Raw genomic sequence first — 12047 nt, 5'->3', positions numbered from 1 at the left:
CGAGTAGCTGGGACTACAGGCGCCGCCACCTCGCCCGGCTAGTTTTTTGTATTTTTAGTAGAGACGGGGTTTCACCATGTTAGCCAGGATGGCCTCGATCTCCTGACCTTGTGATCCACCCGTCTCGGCCTCCCAAAGTGCTGGGATTACAGGCTTGAGCCACCGCGCCCGGCCTCTTGATGGTTTTAAGCAATAATTTTTAAGAAATCCATTTACTGTCTTTTTAATAGAATTTCATGAGGAAACAAATACAAATGTGTGTGTCTCCTGTCCTTAACCAGAAGTCCACCTTCTTCTCTCTTTAAAATTCTGATATAGAAAAAACAAAAACAGGCCAGGAACGGTGGCTCACGCCTGTAATCCCAGCACTTTGGGAGACTGAGGCAAGTGGATCACCTGAGGTCAGGAGTTCAAGACCAGCCTGGGAAACATGGTGAACTTCATGTCTACAAAAAAATACAAAAATTAGCCAGGCATGATGGTGAGTGCCTGTAATCCCAGCTACTCAGGAGGCTGAGGCGGGAGAATCACTTGAACCCGGGAGCCGGAGGTTGCAGTGAGCTGAGATCACACCATTGCACTCCAGCCTGGGCAACAGAGCGAGACTCCATCTCGAAAACAACAACAACAAAAATAAAATTAAAAAAACAAAATAAAAAAAAGTCTGTGGCCAGTATATATCATCTTATAGTGAAATATCATTCTATGCATCCAAAGGCAGAGTGTGTCAGCTGTAGCCATTCATTCTAACAGGAGTGTGACATTTGTAGAGGAAAGTTTTTTGCTATTTGACTGCTATCATGGAATTGGATGTATGCTGAACTATTGACCTGTAAGATTGGTGGCAACATGGAGACTTCCTGATTCTAGGATCTGGGCTGTGATCTGACAGCATGTTTTCTGGGTACCACAAGTAGTTGTTTCCACGCTTTGTTCAACTCTTTTTCCTTTCCCTGTGTGACTGACTGTATCTGTCTCTATAATGTCACCATATGCAAGCTGATATGGTTTGGCTGTGTCCTCACCCAATTCTCTTCTTGAATTGTAGCTCCCATAATTCCCATGTGTTGTGAGAGGGACCCTGTAGGAGATAATTGAATCATAGGGTGGTTTCCCCCATACTGTTCTTGTGGTAGTGAATAAGTCTCATGAGATTTGATGGTTTTATAAGGGGTTTCCCCTTTCACTTGGTTCTCATTCTGTCTTGCCTACCACCATGTATGATGTGCCTTTTGCCTTCCACCATGAATGTGAGGCCTCCCCAGCCATGTGGAACTGAGAATCCATTAAACCTCTTTTTCTTTATAAATTACCCAGTCTCGGGTATGTCTTTATCAGCAGTGTGAAAACGGACTAATACACAAGTGAATCATACATTTTGGGGTCAGATATTTCTTGCTTTTTCCATATAGTATAGCAAAGAAGGACATCAGCTAGAGGAAGCAAAGAACTGGATGGATGATCCAACCATCTGCCAAAAGATAAATTCAAATAAGGTATCAGTAACAAGTAAGAACAAACAGAAATAAACCAGATGATTCCTTCTCCTGAAAGACTGATAGCCATATTGAGTAAAGCTAAGGAAAGGGAGAATGTCATGTATGGAGCTCATGGCAGCAGAAACAAGTACAGACACCACGGCAAAGCCACTGAAGGAGATCTGACTGCATTAATGAGCCATTTTATTAAATGGGTAGTTAGCAAGAAAAAAAAAAAGTTTATTCAATAAGTTGGCAACACCAAGTTAAAGAGAGGTTAAGTAGGTCATTAAGATACCCCAGTCACTAATATTTAGAGCTTCAACACAGTATGAATTGGTTGTCTATAGAGTTAAAAAAGGTGCCAAGACACATAACTGAGTGATGGTCAATCAAGGGTGTTTTGTTTCTTTCTGAAACAAAGCTGGGAACAATGTTTTCGTTGTTGTTGTTGCTGTTGTTGTTGTTTTTTTTTAATGTAGAACTGGTTGGGTCAGTAAGATATTACTGCCCACATCTAGTATTTTTTCTAAGATTTTTGTCTTAATATCATATGGAGGCATGCTGTTACCTATAAATTTACCTATAAATTTCTAAATGTAAAAGAAATCCTCAAAATAATCAGAAGAAAATTCAACAGATACTATTGAGATCTCTTTTTGCTCTGTTGATCAATTTATTTCTTTAGTCAGTAAGTTAGTGGTGCTTCCTTTTCCTTTGGCAGTGTTTCATCAGATCTTCTGGAATACTTCTACTTAGGAGTAAGATTTCTAACTAATTAAAGTGAATAAACACGTTTCTTTCAAAAGAATGTACTGTGTTACATAGAAAACAGGGCATGAAAGGAATTGTTAAGAACCATTAGCCTTATTAATATGTTATTTTTTTGTGCTGTCAAGGGCATTGGGAACTTCAGTCCTTTGCAGTAGAATTCTAAGCTTCTAGGTAAGCCTGCCTCTAGACTGGAATAATTTAGTCACCTGACTTTCCTGTAACTCTTACTATGTTTGGCTTCATGAGGTAGTATTCATGCAGAAGTGGTCCTTTTCCACTCCCCAAAAGTCTTTTGTAGGACACTGATAATCTCTTTTCTTTCCCTACTCCTCTGCATGAAGTGTGCAAAACTCTCTGGTCATATCCAGGATTTTAATACAAACAAGTAGGTTACAGTTAATATTCCAATTTTGCTTTTTTTCCCAAATAATTTAGGGTCTAACGTTATTTCTTGGGTTATCAGGAGATAGCTCTCCCTTGAAACTAGCTTATTAGATGTGAACAGTTGGTACTGCTTTTTAACAATTCTGGTGAGGAAAACATTGTAAATTATCCTAGAGTCAAATGCAATCTAATTATTATAGAAGGTCATTTTTACTACTTAAAACACTGAGTTGATTATATTTAAATCAAAAAAGATATTAAAGGTGAATAAATGTCACATATTAAAACCTCAAGCCACATGCATATAAAGCTTTTTAGTGCCCACAAACACCAACCAGAAAGTGTGTGATTAGGTTCCCGTTTTCATGCACCTGTATTTGTTTCCTCTTGATTCACCTGACCACTTTGTCGGGGGGAAATGGGGAGTGGGAGCAGCTTCAAAACGTTTCTACAATGCACCATGAGTTATTTAAATCCATCTCACAGAATCCATTTCCCATGCACTGAAAGCCCTGCGACATTTCCAGAACTGCTGTTTACTTTGGGATGGAGAGATGTTAAAATTCTTTGTGTTTAAACCACAACATTTATGAGTGGCATGAGACAAAGACTCATGGCAGGTTGTAAGTGGTTGGGCAATCCCTGCCGGAAGGAAACAGGCTATTGAATTACTGGACTCAAGAGCAGGCAAATCCATCTGGGTTGGCAAGCCCAGGGAAGGCTGCCAAGAAGGACTTAGAACCAGTCTTCGCCCTTCCCTGCCTGAGTATACTCATCGAAAGGACCCTGTGTGTCTATCTTCATTAGGGCAAAGAGCTCAAATCCCAAATTTCATAAAGGAGAATGCTAATGCTATGGTCACAAGCTTTTACACAAAGAAAAATACCTGCTACATAGACATTCAAGGAAAACATCTTGTGTTTGTCAACTACCTTGTGCTTATATTTTTTATTTTATCCATATGTTTTCCTAAAGTATGGCCCTGAAATTCACTGATCTTTACAATACCTTATTATAATAGGAACAGTCTGAGAATTATTTTCTTTCTTTACAATTAAAAAATAAAAGATGAAATTAACTTACCTAAGTTTATATACTGAGTTCCTTCCTAGAAACATCGCTAGCCCTTCAATTGTATTAGACTCCAATGAGAAGAAACTGATCTTTTTTTTTTTGTTTTTTTTTTTTTTGAAACGGAGTCTCACTCTGTCACCCAAGCTGGAGTGCAGTGGTGCAATCTTGGCTCACTCAGCTTCCCGGGTTCAAGCGATTCTCCTGCCTCAGTCTCCCAAGTAGCTGGGACTACAGGCATGTGCCACCACATCTGGCTTATTTTTTTGTATTTTTAGTAAAGATGGGGTTTCACCATGTTAGCCAGGACGGTCTCGATCTCCTGACCTCATGATCTGCCCACCTCAGCCTCCCAAAGTGCTGAGATTACAGGTGTGAGCCACCACACCCAGCTGATCATGTTTCTTAAATAACAAAATATGGTAAACTTTAAATTAGGATATAATGGCAGTAACATAATTTTTTATTTTGCATTTTTAAGGCCAACTTAATTTTCAAGTAAGGATTCCAATGCATTTGATTAGCAAGATGAAAGTTATATCGCTGAAAGAGAAAGAAATTGATTCATATTTTAAAGAAGTCATAGGGCATCAATTTTTCTAGTAGGCAGTCAAAAGTCATTATATCCTCATTATTAAATTCTTATGCAGATCACAGGATGACAGGATGTAAAATTTAAATTAAAAGAAGGAAATTTTGGATGTTGATTGCTCAGTATTTCCTTTTTTTTCTTTTTTTTTTTTTTGAGATGGTAGTCTCACTCTGTCACCCAGGCTGTTGAGTGCAGTGCGCAATCTTGGCTCACGCAACGGTCCACCTCCTGGTTCAAGGCGATTCTCCTGCCAGCCTCCAAGTAACTGAGACTACAGGGCACCCACCACCCATGCCTGGCTAATTTTTGTTTTTTTTTTTTTTTTTTTTTTTGTATTTTTAGTAGAGACGGGGTTTCACTATGTTGGCCAGGCTGCTCTCGAACTCCTGACCTCGTGATCCACCCATCTCAGCCTCCAAAGTGCTGGGATTACAGGCATGAGCCACCACCCCCAGCTAGTATTTATATTTTTAAAAAGATAGAGGAATAGATCTGTGCTTACACATGCATTTGATTTTCCACAAAGGCACCAAAACAATCCAACAGGAATTTAAACAAATGGTGCTAAAGTAGCCAGAGAGCCATATGGAAAAATGAATCTAACCCCTGATTCATACCAAACAAACAATAGTTAGAGATGGATCACAGGTCACATAAAAAACAGCTAAAATCAAAGGGTTTTAAATGAAAATACAGGAGAATATCATCATGACTTGGAGGTAGGCAAAGGTTTCATAAGATAGGTCATAAAAGGCCAGGCGTGGTGGCTCACACCTGTAATCCCAGCACTTTGGGAGGCCAAGACGGGCGGATCACAAGGTCAGGAGATCAAGACCAGCCTGGCCAACACAGAGAAACCCCGTCTCTATTAAAAATACAAAAAATTAGCCAGGCGTGGTGGCGGGTGCCTGTAGTCCCAGCTACTTGGGAGGCTGAGGCAGGAGAATTGCTTGAACCCAGGAGGCAGGAGGCGGAGCTTGCAGTGAGCCGAGATCGCGCCACTGCACTCCAGCCTGGGGAAAAAAGCGAGACTCCATCTCAAAAAAAAAAAAAAAAAAAAAAAGGTCATAAAAAAGCAATAACCATAAGAGAAAAAAATTTTTATGTATTAGACTTCATCAACATTTAAAACTTCTGCTCATCAAAAGATGCCTTTGAGAAAATAGGCAAACCACACACTGAGAGAACGCATTCACTAAGAATATATCTGATAAAGGCCTGGTATAGAAAGAGCTCCTACAATAACAAAGAAACAACTCAACAGAAAAGGAGCAAAAAATTTGGACAGGCACTTCACAAAAGAAGGTATTTGAATGGGCAATAAGCACACGAAAAAGTGCTCAACATCATGAAGTTATCAGGGAAATGAAAATTAAAATCACAATAAGATATCATTGAATACCTACAAGAATGGCTAAAATAAGAGACTGATAACATCAAACCTTGGCAAGAATGTACAGTACCTGAAAGTTTCACACATGGTTAGTGGGAATGTAAAAATAGTACACTTTGAAAAATGGTCAGGTTATTTCTTATAAAACTAAACATACACTTACCCTCCCACCCAGTAATTCTGATCCTAGATATTTACCCATGATAACATGTTCACAAAAAAACTTGTACAAGAATGTTCATAGCAGCTTTATTTGCCCAAAACCCAAAACTGGGAATAGCTTACATGTTAATCTGCAGAAAAATGGATAAACAAACTGTGATATCTTCAGATACTGGAACTTGACTCAGAAAAAAAAAAAAAAAAAGACATGAACTACTTATATATGCATCAACATAGATGAGTCTTAAAATATACTGAATGAAAGAAGCCTTATACAAAAGAGTACATGCTATTTGATTCTATCTAGATAAAGTTCTAGAATAGATAAAACCAGTCTACTGTGTAAAACATAAGAACAATGAGGGGAGTGGGTTCGACTGGGAAGGAGTATGAGAGAACTTTCTAGAAAGATAATAAGTGTTTGTTTCATTTACACAGATGTATGCCTTTGTCAAAAGTCAGTGAATATACACTTAAGATTTATACATTTCATTTTATGTAATTTTTACATCAAAAGAAAAATTAAATATCTAGCTAGTGATATGCTTGCTGAAGGATTTAGGAGAAATTGTACCAAAGCCTGCAATTTATTTTAAAATATTCCAAAAAAAAAAAAAAAGGCAAAAAACGATGGATAGAGGGAGGGAGGGGGGAAGAAGAGACAGAGATAGCGAGAGAGCAAAGCAAATAAAATGTTTATGGTAGAATGGAGGTGTTGGGTATGATATACGGGGTGTTTACTGTAAAATTCAACATTGCTATACATTTATAAAGTTTTATGAGAAAATGTTGGGGAAAACGAAAGTAGATTTTTAGAAGACAGAACCAGTTTTCAATAATCTTTAGATATAACACTCCCATAATACATGTGACAGAATTATTTTCCAATGGGACTATTTGATAATAAATTACTAATTTGTTCGATCCATTAAAAAAATAAATCACGCTGGTATCTTGAGTCTCTTCTAGTAAATCTATGGGTATAAGAAGGTGGAGGGGAAAGCCTGTAGGTCAAATAAATTGGGAAGTATTCATTGAGCTTTTACTATCTGCCTACCCTGTGGGATACACAGACATCCAAGACTTAGTTAGATCTTACCTGCAGGGGCCACACTCTCACTCGGCAGCCATGAAGAATGAAGCAAAGGTCAAGCCTGCAGGCAATGCAGGGTAAGGATGAGGACCCACATGCTCAGCAGCACCCTCAAGGCCCCAACCCTGCTTCTCCCCTCCACTCTGATCTTCTCTCTTGCTCCCACCACAGGTCCTTCTACCCAGACTTCTGGCTCTGTCTGCCAGACTCTCCTCCCTAGGACCAGGCTTGAGTATTCTGCCTTATTCACTAAGCCTTGGCCCCCACCCATTTCCTCAGGGACATGCTCCCTGACCCAGAGCAGAGATCACGTTCTTTGTTACACCATTTCAGAGTACAGTAGTCCTTTATTAGACAGCATTTGATTCAGTTTATAATTACATGGTCACCGAGGGATTGTTTGGGTAATGTGTGTCTCCCCTACTAGATTTTCAGCTCCATGACAAAAAGAACTGTATTTCCTTTTTAATTCTCATTACATCCTCAGCAATTTAGCAGCATCTGCTATGTAGAAGGTTATATATGAAAACACACAGAAAGCATTGGGTGTTTTTTTTTCCTTTAAATAGGAAAGAAAACAAAGAAGAAAACATGGTTATAACCATATGAAGCTACTGCCAGGACAGTATGTTAATAAAATAAATTTAAGAAAAGATTTGTTAAAGTCAAAAGAGGAAAAATATTTGTAGAATTATAAAATCTTACGTGGGAAGGGATATTGTGGGTCATCTGGTCCACCTAAGCTTAACTGTACTCCTGTCAAATTTATGAATATCTTTAGTAGATATCTTTAATTATTTTACATTTTAAACATAACTTTTATATCAAACTGTTAAAATTTGAAAACCAAATCAATTCTTCATCTTCAGAAACTGATGATTATATAAAGCATTTAGTATAATGTATGATTCACAGTGATAGTTATAATAACTACTATTAGTAGGAGTATTACCAGGAAACCTCTAAGTTGTAGTGCATTATTTTGATAGGAACTTGGGTTTTGGATCATTTAAAAAAAGGGGGGGGGGATTAAATTATAACTCTGCCTCTAAATGGCAATACATCTTTGAGCAATTTGCCTAATATCTCCAAACTTCAGGGGTTTGTTTCTCCTGGCATTCGATAAACAGTAGCCAATCATGGTTATAATGTAACAACAGCAGTGAGGATGAATAAGAATCTGTGTTTATTCTCAAAGCGCTCACAGCTCAGCAGGGACGTGGATAGAAATTCCGATTCTGCGCAGTAAATGCAGCAATGGAAGCATGCCACCAAGAATGAGAGAGTGACTCTCAGGCCTGGTCTACTGGGGGAGGAAAGAGTTTTGTTTAAAAAGTAATTAAAAGGAATTCTCCAGGCTAATTAAGCAAAAAAGGCATCCTGGGTGGAAGAACACTGCCATGCGTGCTTGCTATGATCCAGCAGAGTATTCCAAGGTGGGGCATGGCAGGAGATGGGCTGAAGATCCTGGGATACCTTTTGTGTCATGATGAAATACGCGGATTTCATGCTGCGGGTGGTGAGGAGCCCGTGAAGGGTTTTAAAGTGGTAGAGAAACAATCAGGCTTATCTTTTAGGAAAATCAGCTGGGGAGTCGTATTAGAAGGAGTGAGCCCTGGGGCAGGAAGACCAGTCAGGCTAGTGGATGGAAGAGGTGAAGAGGGTCTGAACTGGCAAGAGTAGTGTGGGCCTAGAGAGGTGAGAATGACTCATGGCAGTTCAGAAAGAGTGTCAACAAGATTGAGTGATGAGGAGTACAGAGGGAAGAGAGCCATCCAAGATGACTCAGGAAGACTCATAACTTGCTTGGCAGACTGAGTGGGTAGACAAACAAATATGGTTCATGGTTCAGTGGAGAAAATACAGAAGGGAGCTGTGGGGGAGGTGGGGGTGAGAGGTTTAGTTGTAGACATAATTGAGGTCTCTATACCTGTTAGCCACCCGGAGAAAGGAGAAGATGTCCCATAGGCAGGTCCTGGAAATCAGAAGAACTGATTCTGTGTCAGAAAATCCCATTATGGAGCCACCAGTTGGTTCAGGGAAAGAGCGTGATGTGAAAAGGGATTAGTGCCAAGTAGAGAATGCTGGGGATACCAGCCCATGAGGAGACATGGAGACGAACTGTGGAACAGGCAGAGAAATCTAGGCAAGAATGGGGCTATGGAAGTCAAAAGAAGAAAATATTGCACAAAGAAGGAACTGAGCAACTATGTAAAAGGTACAGAGAAAACAAGATAAAGAATGGGGTCTGTTCACTAAATCAGGTAGCACAAAACCACTTGTCTCTTTTGCCTATGATGTTTCAGTGGAAAGGGAAAGATAGCAAAGATGGTAGTGGATGGAGAAGTAGATGGATAGTGGACAGAGAGACTGTGATACTGTAATAGACAAGTCTATTGAGACGGTCAGTTAAAAAAGAAAAATGAAGAATATGTTTAAAATGTCCCCCATGATATATTTAAATGCATTTGTGCATTTTCCTAATTTGGAAAAAAAAAACAAAACAGTCCTTAATATCTGCTTCATCCAAGCAGAAAGATCACCTGAGGTCAGGAGTTCAAAACCAACCTAGCCACATGGTGAAACTCTGTCTCTACTAAAAATACAAAAATCAGCTGGGCATGGTGACACACACCTGTAATCCCAGCTACTCGGGAGGCTGAGGCAGGAGAATCACTTGAACCCAGGAAGTGGAGGTTGCAGTAAGCCGAGATCATGCCACTGCACTCCAGCCTGGGCGACAGAGCAAGACTCTGTCTCAAAAAAAGAAAAAAAAAATCACCCACGGGACAATTTATCCTTACCCATACAAAACTTACAGCCTCAAGAGGAAGATGAGCTTGGACCACTGTTTTCTAGAGAAAATTGGTCCTAAAAATCACTACTTTGTAATGATTGGCACAGTTTCCCAACATATCTTGATTAAAAGAAAATGATAGATTACTAATTTGAGGCCCTTCATAGTGCCATCTTTGCGTCACAGTTGCAAAATCTTCACCTTCTAGTTCTGTTAATGCTGGCTTACACCTGTTCTTTCTCGTCCTTTCCCACGGTCCTTACAATACAACTGTTTATTTTTAAACAACTACATGCCTTTTTTTAAAAAGTTCACATTGAAATGTCTTAACAATCGTTATCCGAAAGAGGGCGCAAATTTCTTATGAAATATAGTGCAGTATTTTACAACATGTCTTTGCTGCTAGTGGTATTTAAATTTCACAGCTGCGGTAATTTAATGCAGAAAGACTATTCCTGCGGCATGTGCATGTGAATTCTGTTCTGTGGTGTGTGTGCTAATTAAGAGCCTTTTGCTTCTTCAGAGGAGTTTCAGAGAAGAGCTAAGCCTTGCTGAAGTTAAGAAGTAAGTTGAAGCTAACATTTTTCTATTCTGGGTAGCCAAATCAAATTAAGATAGAATATTTTAAAATTAAACATTAAGTGGGTGGGGGAAAAAAACCTCTCTGTTTACAATCTTCTAATTTTAGGATGTATTTCCATTCTACCACAGATTAAAGAATGCCTAATGAAGTGAATATAATTCAGACTTTGTGTGAGGTTGGTTAATAGCTAATCAGTTTCGGCAGGGGGGGTTGTTGGTTTTTTGTTTTGTTGCCAGAGCTGGAAACATTCATAATTCAATGAATGCCCAGTATGCACGGCTCTTCTTGCATACAGGAGGCAGTATGAATTGCGAACAGAGGGAATCAAGTGGATTCCGGTCTCAGCTATTCCTTTAGCTTGAGTCCCAACATAATTTGTGTACGTTTTCTGATGGGGACGATATGCCAAAGAGGTGCTGAAGTAGAATTGGGTGTCATAAATATGAACTGTGCAAATGGAAGGAAGTGCAAAGAGGAAACCATTTTTGAATGGTAGTAATGTACCACAAGTCTCCGTTACTGAACAGAAATTCATTTAACCAAATTCTGCACTTGAAATATATAGATTAGGGCACAACTTCACTCCACAGAACGGCATTTCCAAATCTGAAGTCCTGTGCTTATTCTTGCTTCTGTAACTGGCTTGGATTCCAAATTCCAGGGTTTTCATCACACCTACCTGCCTGGTAATTTGCTGGGGTGCGGTAGCCATGAACTACCCATGAGTAACAAACATTCACCTGGGTAATTCGGATTGGCTTCCAGACCCTAAAAGTGAAACCAATTATAAGTAGAGAATCCCTGAAACTTTATCTGCCAATTGATTAGCACTGGTGGCTATCAACTAGAACCCAAAACTACATTCTCCAGTGGCAACATACAAACAGCACTAAATGAGGGCAAATGCAGAGCTAAATTCATAGTCCCTTTTTATGTACCAGTCTAAAACGACATTGCCAAGTAGATCTGCAGAAATTTTTGATAGAGAACCAACATGACAACAAGAGCCAAGCATTATTTCCAGCTTTCATTTGATTACAAATCTGTGACCCACTGACATTTTTTTTTTTTTTTTGAGATGAAGTCTCTATTGCCCAGGCTGGAGTACAGTAGCAGAATCTTGTCTCACTGCAACGTCTGCCTCCTGGGTTCAGGCGATTCTCCTGCCTCAGCCTCCAGACTAGCTGGCACTACAGGTGCCCACCACCACGCCCAGCTAGTATTTTTTGTATTTTTAGTTTCACTGTATTGGCCAGGCTGCTCTCAAACTCCTGACCTCATGATCCACCCACCTTAGCCTCCCAAAGTGCTGGGATTACAGGCGTGAGCCACTGCACGCAGCCAACAAACTGTTTCTATGAATTACCAACGAGCATTCATACCTCCTCTCCATATATGATGGTAGAGTGATATCAATTGATTCATCATATTGGTTTCCACTTGTCAGTGGCCAAACCTGCCTTCATCATGCACCCCATGCGGCTGCAAGGTCAATGTGTGTGTTCGCTCTGAAATCCTCACACTGCATCTTGGCCAGCTTCCTCCTTTCCTGACCATAAGATCTGATCTCTTCTTCTATAGGGTAGAGTCTGGATCACATTTTGTTTTCTGGATTTCTGAGGCCATGATTCCTCCTCTTCCTCTGCCTGCTTCTATAGCCAACACCATTGTTCTGCTGTACCACCTTATGGCAACAACTCTAACATCTTAGATTACATTC

At 39.7% G+C, this 12047-nt stretch overlaps 1 protein-coding gene and 1 long non-coding RNA gene across 4 annotated transcripts in view; one reads left to right on the top strand and one right to left on the bottom strand.

Annotated features, from left to right (window-relative positions):
• Nucleotides 1-7238, bottom strand: part of LOC108519927 (uncharacterized) — a 54370-nt gene extending 47132 nt beyond the window's left edge. The window contains exons 1-2 of the long non-coding RNA XR_001882764.1: nt 6954-7238; nt 1376-1471 (exon numbers count right to left, since the gene is read on the bottom strand). This is a non-coding gene — a long non-coding RNA (uncharacterized LOC108519927). The remainder of the gene's footprint in view (nt 1-1375; nt 1472-6953) is intronic.
• Nucleotides 1-12047, top strand: part of CLDN10 (claudin 10) — a 130892-nt gene that overhangs the window by 77344 nt on the left and 41501 nt on the right. The gene's annotated exons all lie outside the window — the stretch shown is intronic.

This window comes from Rhinopithecus bieti, unplaced genomic scaffold (assembly GCF_001698545.2).
Source record: "Rhinopithecus bieti isolate Rb0 unplaced genomic scaffold, ASM169854v2 scaffold_46235, whole genome shotgun sequence".
Taxonomy (NCBI): domain Eukaryota; kingdom Metazoa; phylum Chordata; class Mammalia; order Primates; family Cercopithecidae; genus Rhinopithecus; species Rhinopithecus bieti.
The sequence above is the reverse complement of the archived record's forward strand: the minus strand, read 5'-3'. Positions and strand labels throughout refer to the sequence as shown.